Source organism: Silene latifolia, chromosome 4 (assembly GCF_048544455.1).
Source record: "Silene latifolia isolate original U9 population chromosome 4, ASM4854445v1, whole genome shotgun sequence".
Classification (NCBI taxonomy): Eukaryota; Viridiplantae; Streptophyta; class Magnoliopsida; order Caryophyllales; family Caryophyllaceae; genus Silene; species Silene latifolia.
Genome location: NC_133529.1, coordinates 22,694,463 through 22,706,799, shown reverse-complemented (window position 1 = coordinate 22,706,799; position 12,337 = coordinate 22,694,463).

Sequence of the window (12,337 nt, the reverse complement as noted above, 5' to 3'; positions counted from 1 at the left end):
GGTCAAGGATATCCACAAAGAAAGTCAACGACTTAGACAGTCTAGCCGATGCAACCTATCGGCTCACACTGGGGTCTCGGCCGGCAACCAGCCACCGGGACACATATCCACGTACTCATATCCAAGACCCTCGGCCGGCCTGCCATAGGTCCATCGGCCGAGGGTAGAACGGTCTTTCCACCTGCTAGCCACTTGGCCACTTGGCCACTACGTGACAAAAGATGAAAGCCTATAAATACTCCTCAACCTTCATTGAGGAAAGGATCCATAAATTAACCTAAGAATCACTATTCATCTGGTAATATCTTCCTTATCTCTCTACAATACCTCCTTAGCCAAGTAATAACAACTTATCCCTCTAAGTTTACCGACTTGAGCGCGTCGGAGTGAGTACGCTTGGCACAAAGCCAAGCCCTCGCCTGTTCATTGTTGCAGGAGAGGCCGAGAGGAACGATAGAGACGAAGAATCCAACTCAAGACATCATTCTAAAAGCCACGGGTGGTAACAATACTTGCTCTGGAATTACACCCGGAACAATTGGCGCCGTCTGTGGGGATAGACACTAGAAGCTAGTCACATTCATTCCCAAACAAAATATACACACAAAAAACCCACCCCCAAAAGCTAAGAAGATGTCAAAACAGCAAGAGGCATTCGTGACTGACGAAACCGAATTCTACCAAGATGATACCGTCCACAAATCTGGAGTTGTGCAACCCTCCGCCGGTCAAGTGATTCAACCGGAGTACGGGATGCCAATAATACCGGACACTCCGCGCCGCGACCAGGTCACCATCATGGGACATGTGGTTGACATAGCAAAAACCGAAGACGCTCCCGGACCTACTGGGAGTACGCGGCTCACACCATGCATGCCGACAAGAGCGGCGGAAACCGTCCAGGAGACCAGGGCCCAAAACGTGACCCCAAGAAACTTGAACGGAGCATTAGGAGAAACTCGACCAGCCAAGACACCTGGGAGCCCAAAGTGGTCGTGGTAGACCTAAGTCCTTCTCGCACTCGTGAGAAGACAGCGTCGCCGCGGCACGAATGAGGCACACCCCGGAGGAGCGAAAGAAGCCCAACTCGTCTGAGTTGGAGAAGAAGCTCGACTCACCAGAGTCGGAGGAGAAGTCCCTCTCACTACGAGGAGAGAAGCCGGACTAGGGGTGCGAGGAGCCGATCGCCGCGTGTCGTTCGACATGTGGTCAGACAGCCCCTCAGCGCCTACGTCCTAGAAGTCCAGGTGCCAACTAAGCTGAAGTTACCGCCTATAGCATACAAGGGAGAAGGCGACCCAACCGACCACGTCGAGGCTTACGAGTCTCACATGTCGGTATGGGAGCAACCTGATGAGGTTTGGTGCCGAATCTTCCCAACGACACTGCATGGGATGGCACAGAGTTGGTACAAGGGGCTACCCGACGGTCGGTATCTTTATTACGCCGACCTAAAGGACGCATTCCTAGCCCAGTATTCCCGCAACAAGAGGAGGGCCGTGGAGACATCGGACCTCCCGACTATCGACAGAGGGAGGCGAGTCTCTCCGGTTATGTAAAGAGGTTCGACGCCAAGGCTCGAAATTCGTGAGCCGAACAATGAACCGGCAACCTTCGCGGCGATGAAAGGCCTCCCAAGGGGAGACCTAAAAACGAGCTCATCAAATGCGGCGGTCCGACCTTTGACGCCGCTTAAAATTGGGCGATCAAGCCATTAAAGTGGAGGACTACCACAAAACCCGGGTAGGCCCTGAGGCCGAGGCCGACCACTCGAGAGAAGAAGAGCGCCGGAGAACAATCCGAATGAAGAACGCCGTGACAATAATGGGTCACGGTCGCCCCGACCGCCAGAAATGTAACTCGGCGGGCGCCGGGGAGTTCAAAGACCATACCACCGGGCGATGCAATAATCACACCCTCTGGTCGTATCTGCCGCCGAGGTCTTCGCCCGAGCAAAAACGAAGGTCAAAAGTGGGAAAGGCCCCTAGGGCGAGGAGTGACGGTGACACGAGCCAAGATCTTGTGAGTACCACGGCCACACCGCCACTTAACAACGATCGCCGGCATTTGAAAAACGCCATTGAAGATCTAATCCGAACGGGGAGTCTCGGCAAATACATAGCCAGAGGCCAAAAAGCAAGTCCGACAGCGAACATTTGGCCGATTTACACGAGACATTTTGTTCACTAAGGAAATACAAGATGAAGCTCAACCCAATGAAATGCAACTTCGGTGTCCCGGCAAAATTCCTAGGTGTACTTGTCGGTGCGAGGCATAGATGCCAATCCGGACAAAGTCCGAGCAATCCTAGACCTCTGCGGAACCAAGGAATCGAAAAGAGGTTATGATGTTGACCGGGAGAATGGCGGCTCTCGCCCGTTTCATCTCTCGGTCAGCCGACAAAGGCACCCCATTCTTCAAAGTGTTGAAGGGGAACAAAGACTTCACTGGGGAGGAACAGAGCACGCCTTTCAAACAATCAAAGCTCATCTTCGGACTCTCCCAACTCTGTCCAGGCCGGTCTTTGGGGGGAGACGCTATACCTATATATAGCGATTACCTCACCACGGTCGATCTTTGTGATCATCAGAGAAGAGGACAAACAGCAAAACCCAATCTACTTTGTCAGCCATACGCTGTTGCCCGCCGAGAGAAATTACCCACTAATTGAAAAAGCAGCTTTCGCCGTCGTCGTTGCCGCGAGGAAGTTAAAACCCTACTTCGACGCACACCCCGTGACGGTCCTAACCGATCAACCATTGGAGAAAGCTTTGGAAAAATTCGAAAAATCCGGCAGGCTCATCAAATGGGCAGTGGAACTCTCTGCCTTCGGCATTCAGTACAAACCAAGGCCCTCGATAAAGGGGCAAGCACTTGCAGATTTCCTGGCCGAATGCACATATCAAGAAGAGCCAAACCCAGGTGTATGGGAGGTTTACACCGACGGCTCCTCCACGACGAACAACCTCGAGCCGGCATCCTTATCATCAGCCCAAACGGGGACGAGTTTGAGTATGCCTTGAAATTCACCTTCTCGGCCTCGAACAACGAATCCGAATACGAGGCGGTGATAACCGGAGTCGAGCTAGCTAGGGCTGCTGGAGCAGAACACGTTGTGTTGAAGATGTACTCACTGTTGGTTACTAACCAAATCAGAGGGGAGTTTGAGGCTCGGGACGACGGAATGGTAAGGTACCTAGAAAGGGTAAAGGCCGACATAGCGAAGTTGAAATCTTTCCAAATCCAATGCGTTCCCAGATCTGAGAACAACTGGGCCGACGCTCTCTCAAAACTTGCCAGTTCAACCATCAAGAATATCACCAACCGTGCTAGTGGATATCAGGACCGCTAAAAGCATCACTGACGCACTCTGCACGGTGGGCAACATCGAGGCAGTGACAACGTGGATGACTCCCATAATGAAATACAAACTTGCAAATGAGTTGCCGGAGGACCGCAATCTCTCGGCCAAGATAAAGAGGATCGCCGCCAGGTACTTGTTGTTTGAAGGAGAATTATACAGAAGGTCCGTAATAAGACCACTCTTGAAATGCGTCGGCCCAGCCGACGCAGAGCTAATTTTGACAGAAATTCACGAAGGCATCTGTGGTCATCACATGGGGGCAAGAACGCTGGCCCGCAAAGCTCTCCGAGCCGGCTACTTCTGGCCCACCATGCTTGCGGATTCCAAGGCTAAAACCAAGAGGTGCACGAACTGTCAAATGCATGCTCCGGTGATACACGCTCCTTCCCGGGACCTACAACCGGTGCTTAATCCCCTCCCTTTCGCACAGTGGGGGATGGATATGCTAGGGCCATTTCCGACGGCCTCCGGAGGAAGGAAGTTCTTGATCGTCGCCGTTGACTACTTCACCAAATGGGTTGAAGCTGTAGCAGTACCGGCGAAAACCACAGCGGCCGTCAGAAAGGTAATCTGGGAAAATGTTATAACTCGTTTCGGATTACCCCAGGTTATGGTATTTGACCACGGCCGAGAGTTTTGGAGTGACCTGATAATGAACTGGTTAGAAGAGCTTGGCATCAAGTTTGCATACTCCTCCGTCTGTCACCCACAGAGCAACGGGCGGCGGAGGCGACAACAAAACAATCCTCAACGGTTTGAAGAAGACCGTTGAAGACCTTAAGGGAAGGTGGGCCGATGAACTACCCGGTGTCTGTGGTCCCTTCCGGACCACGGAGAAAGAAGCAACGGGGTACACCCCCTTCCACTTAGTCTACGGTTCCCGGCGATCCCGCCAATTGAAGCGACGGTGCCAACATTCGAACGGCTACCTTTAACCCAGTTGAAAACGAGGAAGGCCTAAGAGCCTCCCTAGACCTGGTCGAAGAAAGCCGAGATACGGCACGCCTCAACTTGGCAGTATACCAAAACCGGATGAAAAGAGCCTACAACCGAAGAGTCCACAAAAGGGACTTGAAAGTAGGAGATCTAGTCCTAAGAAAGTCGGCCGCCACCAACAAAGGAAATATTCATGGTAAATTAACGGCCAACTGGGAGGGACCCTACAAAGTGATTGAAGAGATGAGGCCGGGTACATACCGGCTGACAGACATGAGGGGCGTGCCCTTGATGAGCCACTGGAACACTGACAACCTAAGAAAATACTTTGTATAAGCGGGCGGAGGTGTCCAAAACCATTGTCGGCACCCCGGCGCGTGTTTATATCTAGTGAAGAAACATCCAAATTTTCCGTCAGTGTTTATCTCCTCCGTGGTTGAGACGCAAGAAGAAACGTATACTCAGTGCAATTGAGACGCAAATCTAGCGGTCAATATGCCTACACAGTTACGAACGCTGTCGAAGCCGCAACCCCGATTACCTCGGCCAAAGCCGAGAGCGACGGGGATACGTCGGTCGATACGCTAGAAGAAACGTATACTCAGTGCAATTGAGACGCAAATCTAGCGGTCAATATGCCTACACAGTTACGAACGCTGTCGAAGCCGCAACCCCGATTACCTCGGCCAAAGCCGAGAGCGACGGGGATACGTCGGTCGATACGCTAGAAGAAACGTATACTCAGTGCAATTGAGACGCAAATCTAGCGGTCAATATGCCTACACATTCTATTTAACGCTGTCGGCCGCAACCCCGATTACCTCGGCCAAAGCCGAGAGCGACGGGATACGCTTGGTCGATACGCTAGAAGAAACGTATACTCAGTGCAATTGAGACGCAAATCTAGCGGTCAATATGCCTACATTCTGGCTATTTAACGCTGCCGGCCGCAACCCCGATTACCTCGGCCAAAGCCGAGAGCGACGGGGATACGTCGGTCGATACGCTAGAAGAAACGTATACTCGGTGCAATTGAGACGCAAATCTAGCGGTCAATATGCCTACACGATTCTGAACGCCGCCGGCCGCAACCCGATTACCTCGGCCAAAGCCGAGAGCGACGGGGATACGTCGGTCGATACGCTAGAAGAAACGTATACTCGGTGCAATTGAGACGCAAATCTAGCGGTCAATATGCCTACATTTACTTTAACGCTGTCCGGCCGCAACCCCGATTACCTCGGTCAAAAGCCGAGAGCGACGGGAACACGCGGCGACACGCTAAAGACGTCAAACACAGTTGGGACATGCATTCAAACTGCCTCGGTCATGCCGAAGGTAAAAACGAAGGCACTCAATTAATAACGCAAAAAGACAAGTGAGGAATTGTGATCAAAGCCCCGGCCAAGCCAAAGGCCGATAAGACAAACTTTATTGAAAACAGTTACAGAGAGAGCACAGACGACGGCCGTCCCCATAGGGATAAGCCTAAACACAACCTACCAAGAGTTTTACTAACAGATCAAGGGAAAGAAAAGCAAAAGGTTACAAACATATCATTTGAAGCGCCAAAAGTGGCAGGGAGGAAAGGCTCAATAGTTGGCCCCCGAACAGCTAAAGCTATCCGAGATGCCGGGTGAGTCTGGTGACGACCGCCCGTCTCCCTATGCCTGTTGCTGCCCTCCATCAGTGGCGCCATCATCTTCGGCGACCGGCTCAGAAGAGGGCTCGACATTTTCAAGTGACTTCAGCCTCTCACCCTCCTTCACCTTTGTATCGTAGGCCGCCTTGGCCTCAGCTATCTGAGCCGCCTTCGCTGCCTCCGCCTTCTCTGCAGCCGCTGCTTCCGCAGCCTCAGCCATCTCATCCAAAAGCTGATCAAATTTATCCCACGGGAAGGAGCCGTCGGGGACGAGCTTTTTGATCGCCTCCCTGGTCGCCTCCTCGGCCCGGTCCCGGAATTGGGCGCACATTTTAGGGAGAAGATCATCTTGAAGCATTTCGATATCCTTCTCCTTTTGAGCAAGGGAAGCCCGCGTGTCCCTAAGCGCCTCCGCCTGGTTCTGGAACAGATCTTTCCACTCGTCCCTCTTGGAAACCACGGCGTCATAAGCGCCCTTGTACCGGTCCCGCTCCTCCATCAACTTGGCGGTGGCAGCATCTGCATCCTCCACTTTGGCCCTCTCGGCCACCAGCAGCTTCTCAGCTTCCTCCACACGCCTCTTGGCAGCAAAGAGGTCCAGCTTAGCCTTCCCGGCTTCCCCCTTGCAGCGGAGAGGTCAAGCTTAAGCTTTGCGATCAGCGGCGCAGATTGGGCCACGGTCTTTTCCTGCTCCATGATGTGGGAGCCGGCTAGACGGGTCCACTTCGCCAGCCTCTTATATATCTTCTCACCCTCCGCCACGAGCTCGGCGGAAGAAATCTTCTGAACTGAGGAGTCAACGGTGACATTTCTATCACCAATCTCCTCGGGCTGCTTCCCGAGCTGCCGCTCAGTGAGAACGACAGCTGCCGACGGCGGATCTACAAAAAATTTACACAGAGCATCCACATCAACATGCATCGACACATCAGAAAATCGGTCATCGGGAATATCCAACGAACCAGCTAGGTCTGAACCGCAAGTTAGGTCCGTACCAGTCTGGACCCTCTTAGTCGGAGGGCCGGTTGGGGCAGTCTTCTCCCCGGCAACGGTGGAAGCTGACGGTGGCACTTTCCTCTTCTTCAGAGGGGAAGGGACCTTAGCAACGGTCACCACCCCATCAGTGATGTCGATGACCTCCAAATGATCCTTCTGGACCACTGGAGTAGAAGAGGGGGTTGGCACTGACGCCGCCGCCATTTTGGACGCCGCTTTCTTCGTTCTCTTCGGCACGCCTCCGAGAACCCGTGCCTGGGCCGCCTCCGGATCCAAAGCCTTCAGCTGCTTGTCCATCAGCTCGTTGGGAGCCAGTCTGCGATCAAGCTTGTTAGCCGTAGGACGCCGTTGAACAACCTTCCCGTCCTTATCAAGCCCCAACCTCTTTAAGGTCTTCTCGGACAGATCCTGGTCAAACCGGTCTGCAAGAAATCAAGCAAGAGTTATATAAAGGAAGCGAAACAAAGCTCTAAAACAGGAATACAACAGGCAAAGATGGGCCTCACACCGACCCCACTCACCCTGATTGAGGGCCGGTATGAGGCCGACGCGGCAAAGCAGTTCATCCTGAAGGATAATTTGAGTCGGGGGCAGCCATCCCTTCTCAGCATCAAACAGCTGCATCGCCCGTTTTTCCTCCGCAGTAAGAGGGACCATCGAAGCATCAATCTTAACTTTACCCCGGGAAATACATTTCTCATATTCTTCCCGGTTCTCACACCGCAAGTAAACAAGGCTCTGGAAGGACCGAGGCAATGGGTAGTCCTCAGGCACTCGGACATACACCCACCGCCGTTGCCAGTCCTTACAAGAAGTAAGCTTAGACACGGAGACGACGCCTGGCTCCGTCTGCACGCTGTACCACCCCACTTTACCGGCGATCGAAGGCCGTAGATGGTGAAGGCGGCAGAATAAGTTTACTGTTGGGATCTCCCCCCTAAAGAGACAAAGCCACACAAAGCCGACTATCGTCCTCATGGCCAACGGATGCAGTTGGGCCACAGCGACGTTCATAGCTTTGATGATGGCCATGACGTATTCATTCAAAGGAAACCGGAGCCCATACTCCAGGTGCCTCATATACACGCCGATGTGACCAGGGGGAGGGCAACAGACCACCTGACCCTCCTCAGGGAAAACGATCTTGTACCCATCACCGAAGGAGAAATGGCCTTCGAAAAGAGTCCCACCGGAACAGCTGGCGAATTTATTAGTCCAGGCGCGATCGAGATCAGTTGTGCAGGCCTCGCCATGATCAGGGATAGACGGCCTCTCAACAACAGAAAGAGTCCTCTCACCATCAGAAGGAGTCCTCTCATCATCATCAGCATCATCATCCTCATCCTCCCACCCCTTCAAAATTGGTGGATCAACTACGGGAGAGGGAGACCTAGGACCCCCAAACCTTATCGGGATGGCCTCTAGTATCCCCTTCCCAGCAAAGCGCGACGGGGAACCCCCCGGCGCCGAAGCGCTAGTCCCAGCGTCAGCAGAAGACATGATAGCAATGATTATTTAACAAGATAAGAAAGGAAATTTGTTTGTTTACCTTGAAGACGCGAACACTCGCCGGAGTAACAACTCTGAAAATTAGAAGACAAAGAAGCCCTTGAAAGTTTAGAGAGAAGAAAATTTTGGAGAATGAAATTGGCGGCCAATTTCACGGAATAACTACCCTATTTATAGGGAAAAACCCATGAAGAAGGACCAATCAGAGAACAGCCCATGAAGCGTCAGCCAATCAGCGCATAGACACGTGTCAGACATGCAACCATGGAAAGTCAATCGTCGCAACAGTCAAACGTCAATCAATGCAACAGTGAACAAGCGTCTTCAACACGCCCCTTCACCTCTCTTCGCCTATTCATCTTCCTCAACAAATTCCTAGGTATCTGTTCTCCGCCGGCCACGTGATCAACCATGCTAGGGAGCACCGGCCTGGGGGCAATCAAAAACAACCGGCACTCTCAACCCTGGTCTCGGCCAGCGTCACTTCCTCTTCCACATCGGATGTCCTTTACACATCCATGCGGAGGGGGGATATACATGGTACGGCCTAATAAGAACCAGGCCGAGGTAGAAGAAGCCGATACAGAAAAATTTCAGAAATTACTTGCGCAGAATATACGCTCAGCATGCATCGGAGCCCATACCACGGCATAGACTACGCTGGGGGCAAATTGATGGGGCATATTCTGCACCGCTGACCAAGTCAACCTATTGAGCAAGGTCAAGGATATCCACAACAAAGTCAACGACTTAGACAGTCTAGCCGATGCAACCTATCGGCCTGTCACCTGGGGTCTCGGCCTGGCAACCAGCCAGCCGGGACACATATCCACGTACTCATATCCAAGACCCTCGGCCGGCCTGCCATAGGTCCATCGGCCGAGGGTAGAACGGTCTTTCCACCTGCTAGCCACTTGGCCACTTGGCCACTACGTGACAAAAGGTGAAAGCCTATAAATACTCCTCAACCTTCATTGAGGAAAGGATCCATAAATTAACCTAAGAATCACTATTCATCTGGTAATATCTTCCTTATCTCTCTACAATACCTCCTTAGCCAAGTAATAACAACTTATCCCTCTAAGTTTACTGACTTGAGCGTCGGAGTGAGTACGCTTGGCACAAAGCCAAGCCCTCGCCTGTTCATTGTTGCAGGAGAGGCCGAGAGGAACGATAGAGACGAAGAATCCAACTCAAGACATCATTCTACAAGCCACGGGTGGTAACAATACTTGCTCTGGAATTACACCCGGAACAAAAACAAAGTTTGCTTTATGCCATTTTTGTTTAAATTTGTCATGTTGTGACTTGTTTTCCACTCTTTGTTTTCTGAAAAACCAAAGGTTTATTTTGGATAATTAAAAACCTTCTTTTCTTCTTTTGCTTCTTAAAAGAGTGCTCACTTTTGTGAAAGTTTGGTAAAGAATTAGTCTTCATCACATGTGAAGACTTTTGATTTTCAAAACCCTAACTTACCTACCTTGTTTACCCTCTCTATAAAAGGAGTGTCTTCTCTCACTTTTTTCTTAAGACTTTTCTGAGAATTTAATTGAGTTTGCAAAATTGTTTTCAAGTTTCAAAACCATTTTAATATTTTGCAAAGCTTTCAAAGTCTTCACGTGTTACAGTCATAACAACTGTTGCTTTAAATATTAAACTCTTTCACTTATGAACCGTTTGATCTTGTAAGTTGTCCATATCAATTCTTGTTAAGAATCAGTCCTTGAAAACTTGATCCTTGTAAACGTTCTAAGTTAGAGTGTAGAGTTCTAGGACGGAGTAGTCCTTGAACTCGTGTGGCAACCGGAGTAGGTTGCGAGTTCTTTTTATTGTACGGGTTTTTAGTAGTCGGAGTAGGTCATTAAATTAATCAATAAAAAGTAGATTGGACGTAGGCACTTGAGCTTTTGCCGAACCAATTCAAAAATTTCTTGTTTGATCTCCGTTTACTTTTATTCCGCTGCTCTTACTTTGTTAAGTTTTGTTATTTGCTCTACTCTTGAGTAACAGTACTATATACTGTCACATTTGATCTCCGTTTACTTTTATTCCGCTGCTCTTACTTTGTTAAGTTTTGTTATTTGCTCTACTCTTGAGTAACAGTACTATATACTGTCACATTCGTTCTGTAGCCTGCACTTCATACGCTAAGACGAATAGCAAAAGTCAGAACCATTGTTATCTTCAGGCTTTAGCAAGTATACACATTTTAATATTCGTTTAATCCTTCAATTTAATCGATGTATTCACTTATCTCCCACATCTTCAAACAACTTACTTTAATTCAATAAAGTTTAAGTTGAAATATTTAAATAGTACCTAATTCACCCCCCTCCCCCTCTTAGGTACTTGAATCCATAAACTCTTCACTTCTACAATTCATAATTGAAAATTTGGGATAATTTTAAGGGTTTTTTTTGTCAAACACAACCTTTAAATTTTTTTATTCCAAACACCACCTTTAAAAAAAAAATTGTAAAACACAACCTTTAATAAATTTTTTGTTGTCAAACATGACTTTTTGGCCGAAGGACTTAACATTTTCCAATGGGGTAACTTTCAGTCGATGTTTGAGATAACAAACGATGTTGTTTTGAGGTGTTCTTGGACTCGTTGGAAAGGTGGAAATACAATCTTTCCAAGGGTTATCAATACGATGGTCAAAGATGGCCTTATGTGGAGTCTACTGATGTGTAAAGTAAGGCTGGTTGGATAGGCGAGCTCTAAAGCGAGTGGTCATAGGGTTTTTCGTGGGTCTTTAAATGGGGTTAGAGTGTTTTATTTGGTCTGAAATTTGATATATAGATAGCAGGGAGTGTAAGGTAGGTCATAGTTGTGTTGTTTTTGGTGGTTGTTTGTTCTAAGTGGTGGTTTGAGGTGAGTGAATTGACCCACAAAAAAATCCTACTTTAACATTCTTTTGAATGTTTTTTACCTCCAAATTAACTCCCCTCGAATCACCACGTGTAACCAACAACCACCACAAACAACACAATTAAGACCTACCTTGCACTCCCCGCTACGTACATACCAACTTTCAGACCAAACAAAGCATCATAACCTCATTAAAAGACCCACTAAAAATCCCCGACCACCCGCTAATCTCTCCGGTCAGCCTTACTTTACACAACAATAGACCCCACATAAGGCCACATTTGATCATCGTGTTGATAACCCGTGGAAAGCTCGTATTTTCACCTTTCCAACGAGTCCAAGAACACCTCAAACCGACATCGTTTGCTAACCCAAATATCGATTGAAAGTTACCCCATTGCAAAATGTTAAGTCCTTCGGCCAAAAAGTCGTGTTTGACAACAAAAAATTTATTAAACGTTGTGTTTTACAAACTTTTTTTTAAAGGTGGTGTTTGGAAAAAAAAAATTAAAGGTTGTGTTTGACAAAAAAAAACCTAATTTTAATTAGGTTTTGGAAAAGGGGGGAAAATAGAGTTTTTTTTAGAGAAAGGGAAATTGTGGAAAAAGTTGACAAAATGTGTAGGCTTAAAGTAAAGGGTAATGATAAATACAACCCAGTGAGTTGTATTTAAGAAACCAAAAGAGGAAATAAATTCTTGATATATACATTAATTATATTGGTTAATGTGTAATTTAGTTCATAATTCCTAAATTAATACCCAAATTAGAAGGTGGGTAGGATTTAGCAATTGTAGGATTTAGCAATCATTATATATATAAAAGAATAATGTAAAACTGCTGAGGTGGCACAATCTCCTTTGAGAATTAAGGTAATGCAGCCCTCACATTCAACCTCACAAAATCAGTTTTGTTTGAGCCAATCACGGTTTTGCAATATGGCCACATCAACAAAAAAAAAAAAAAAAAAAAAAAAAAAAAAAAAATCAAAGTCCAATTAAATCTGACGCCCAATTA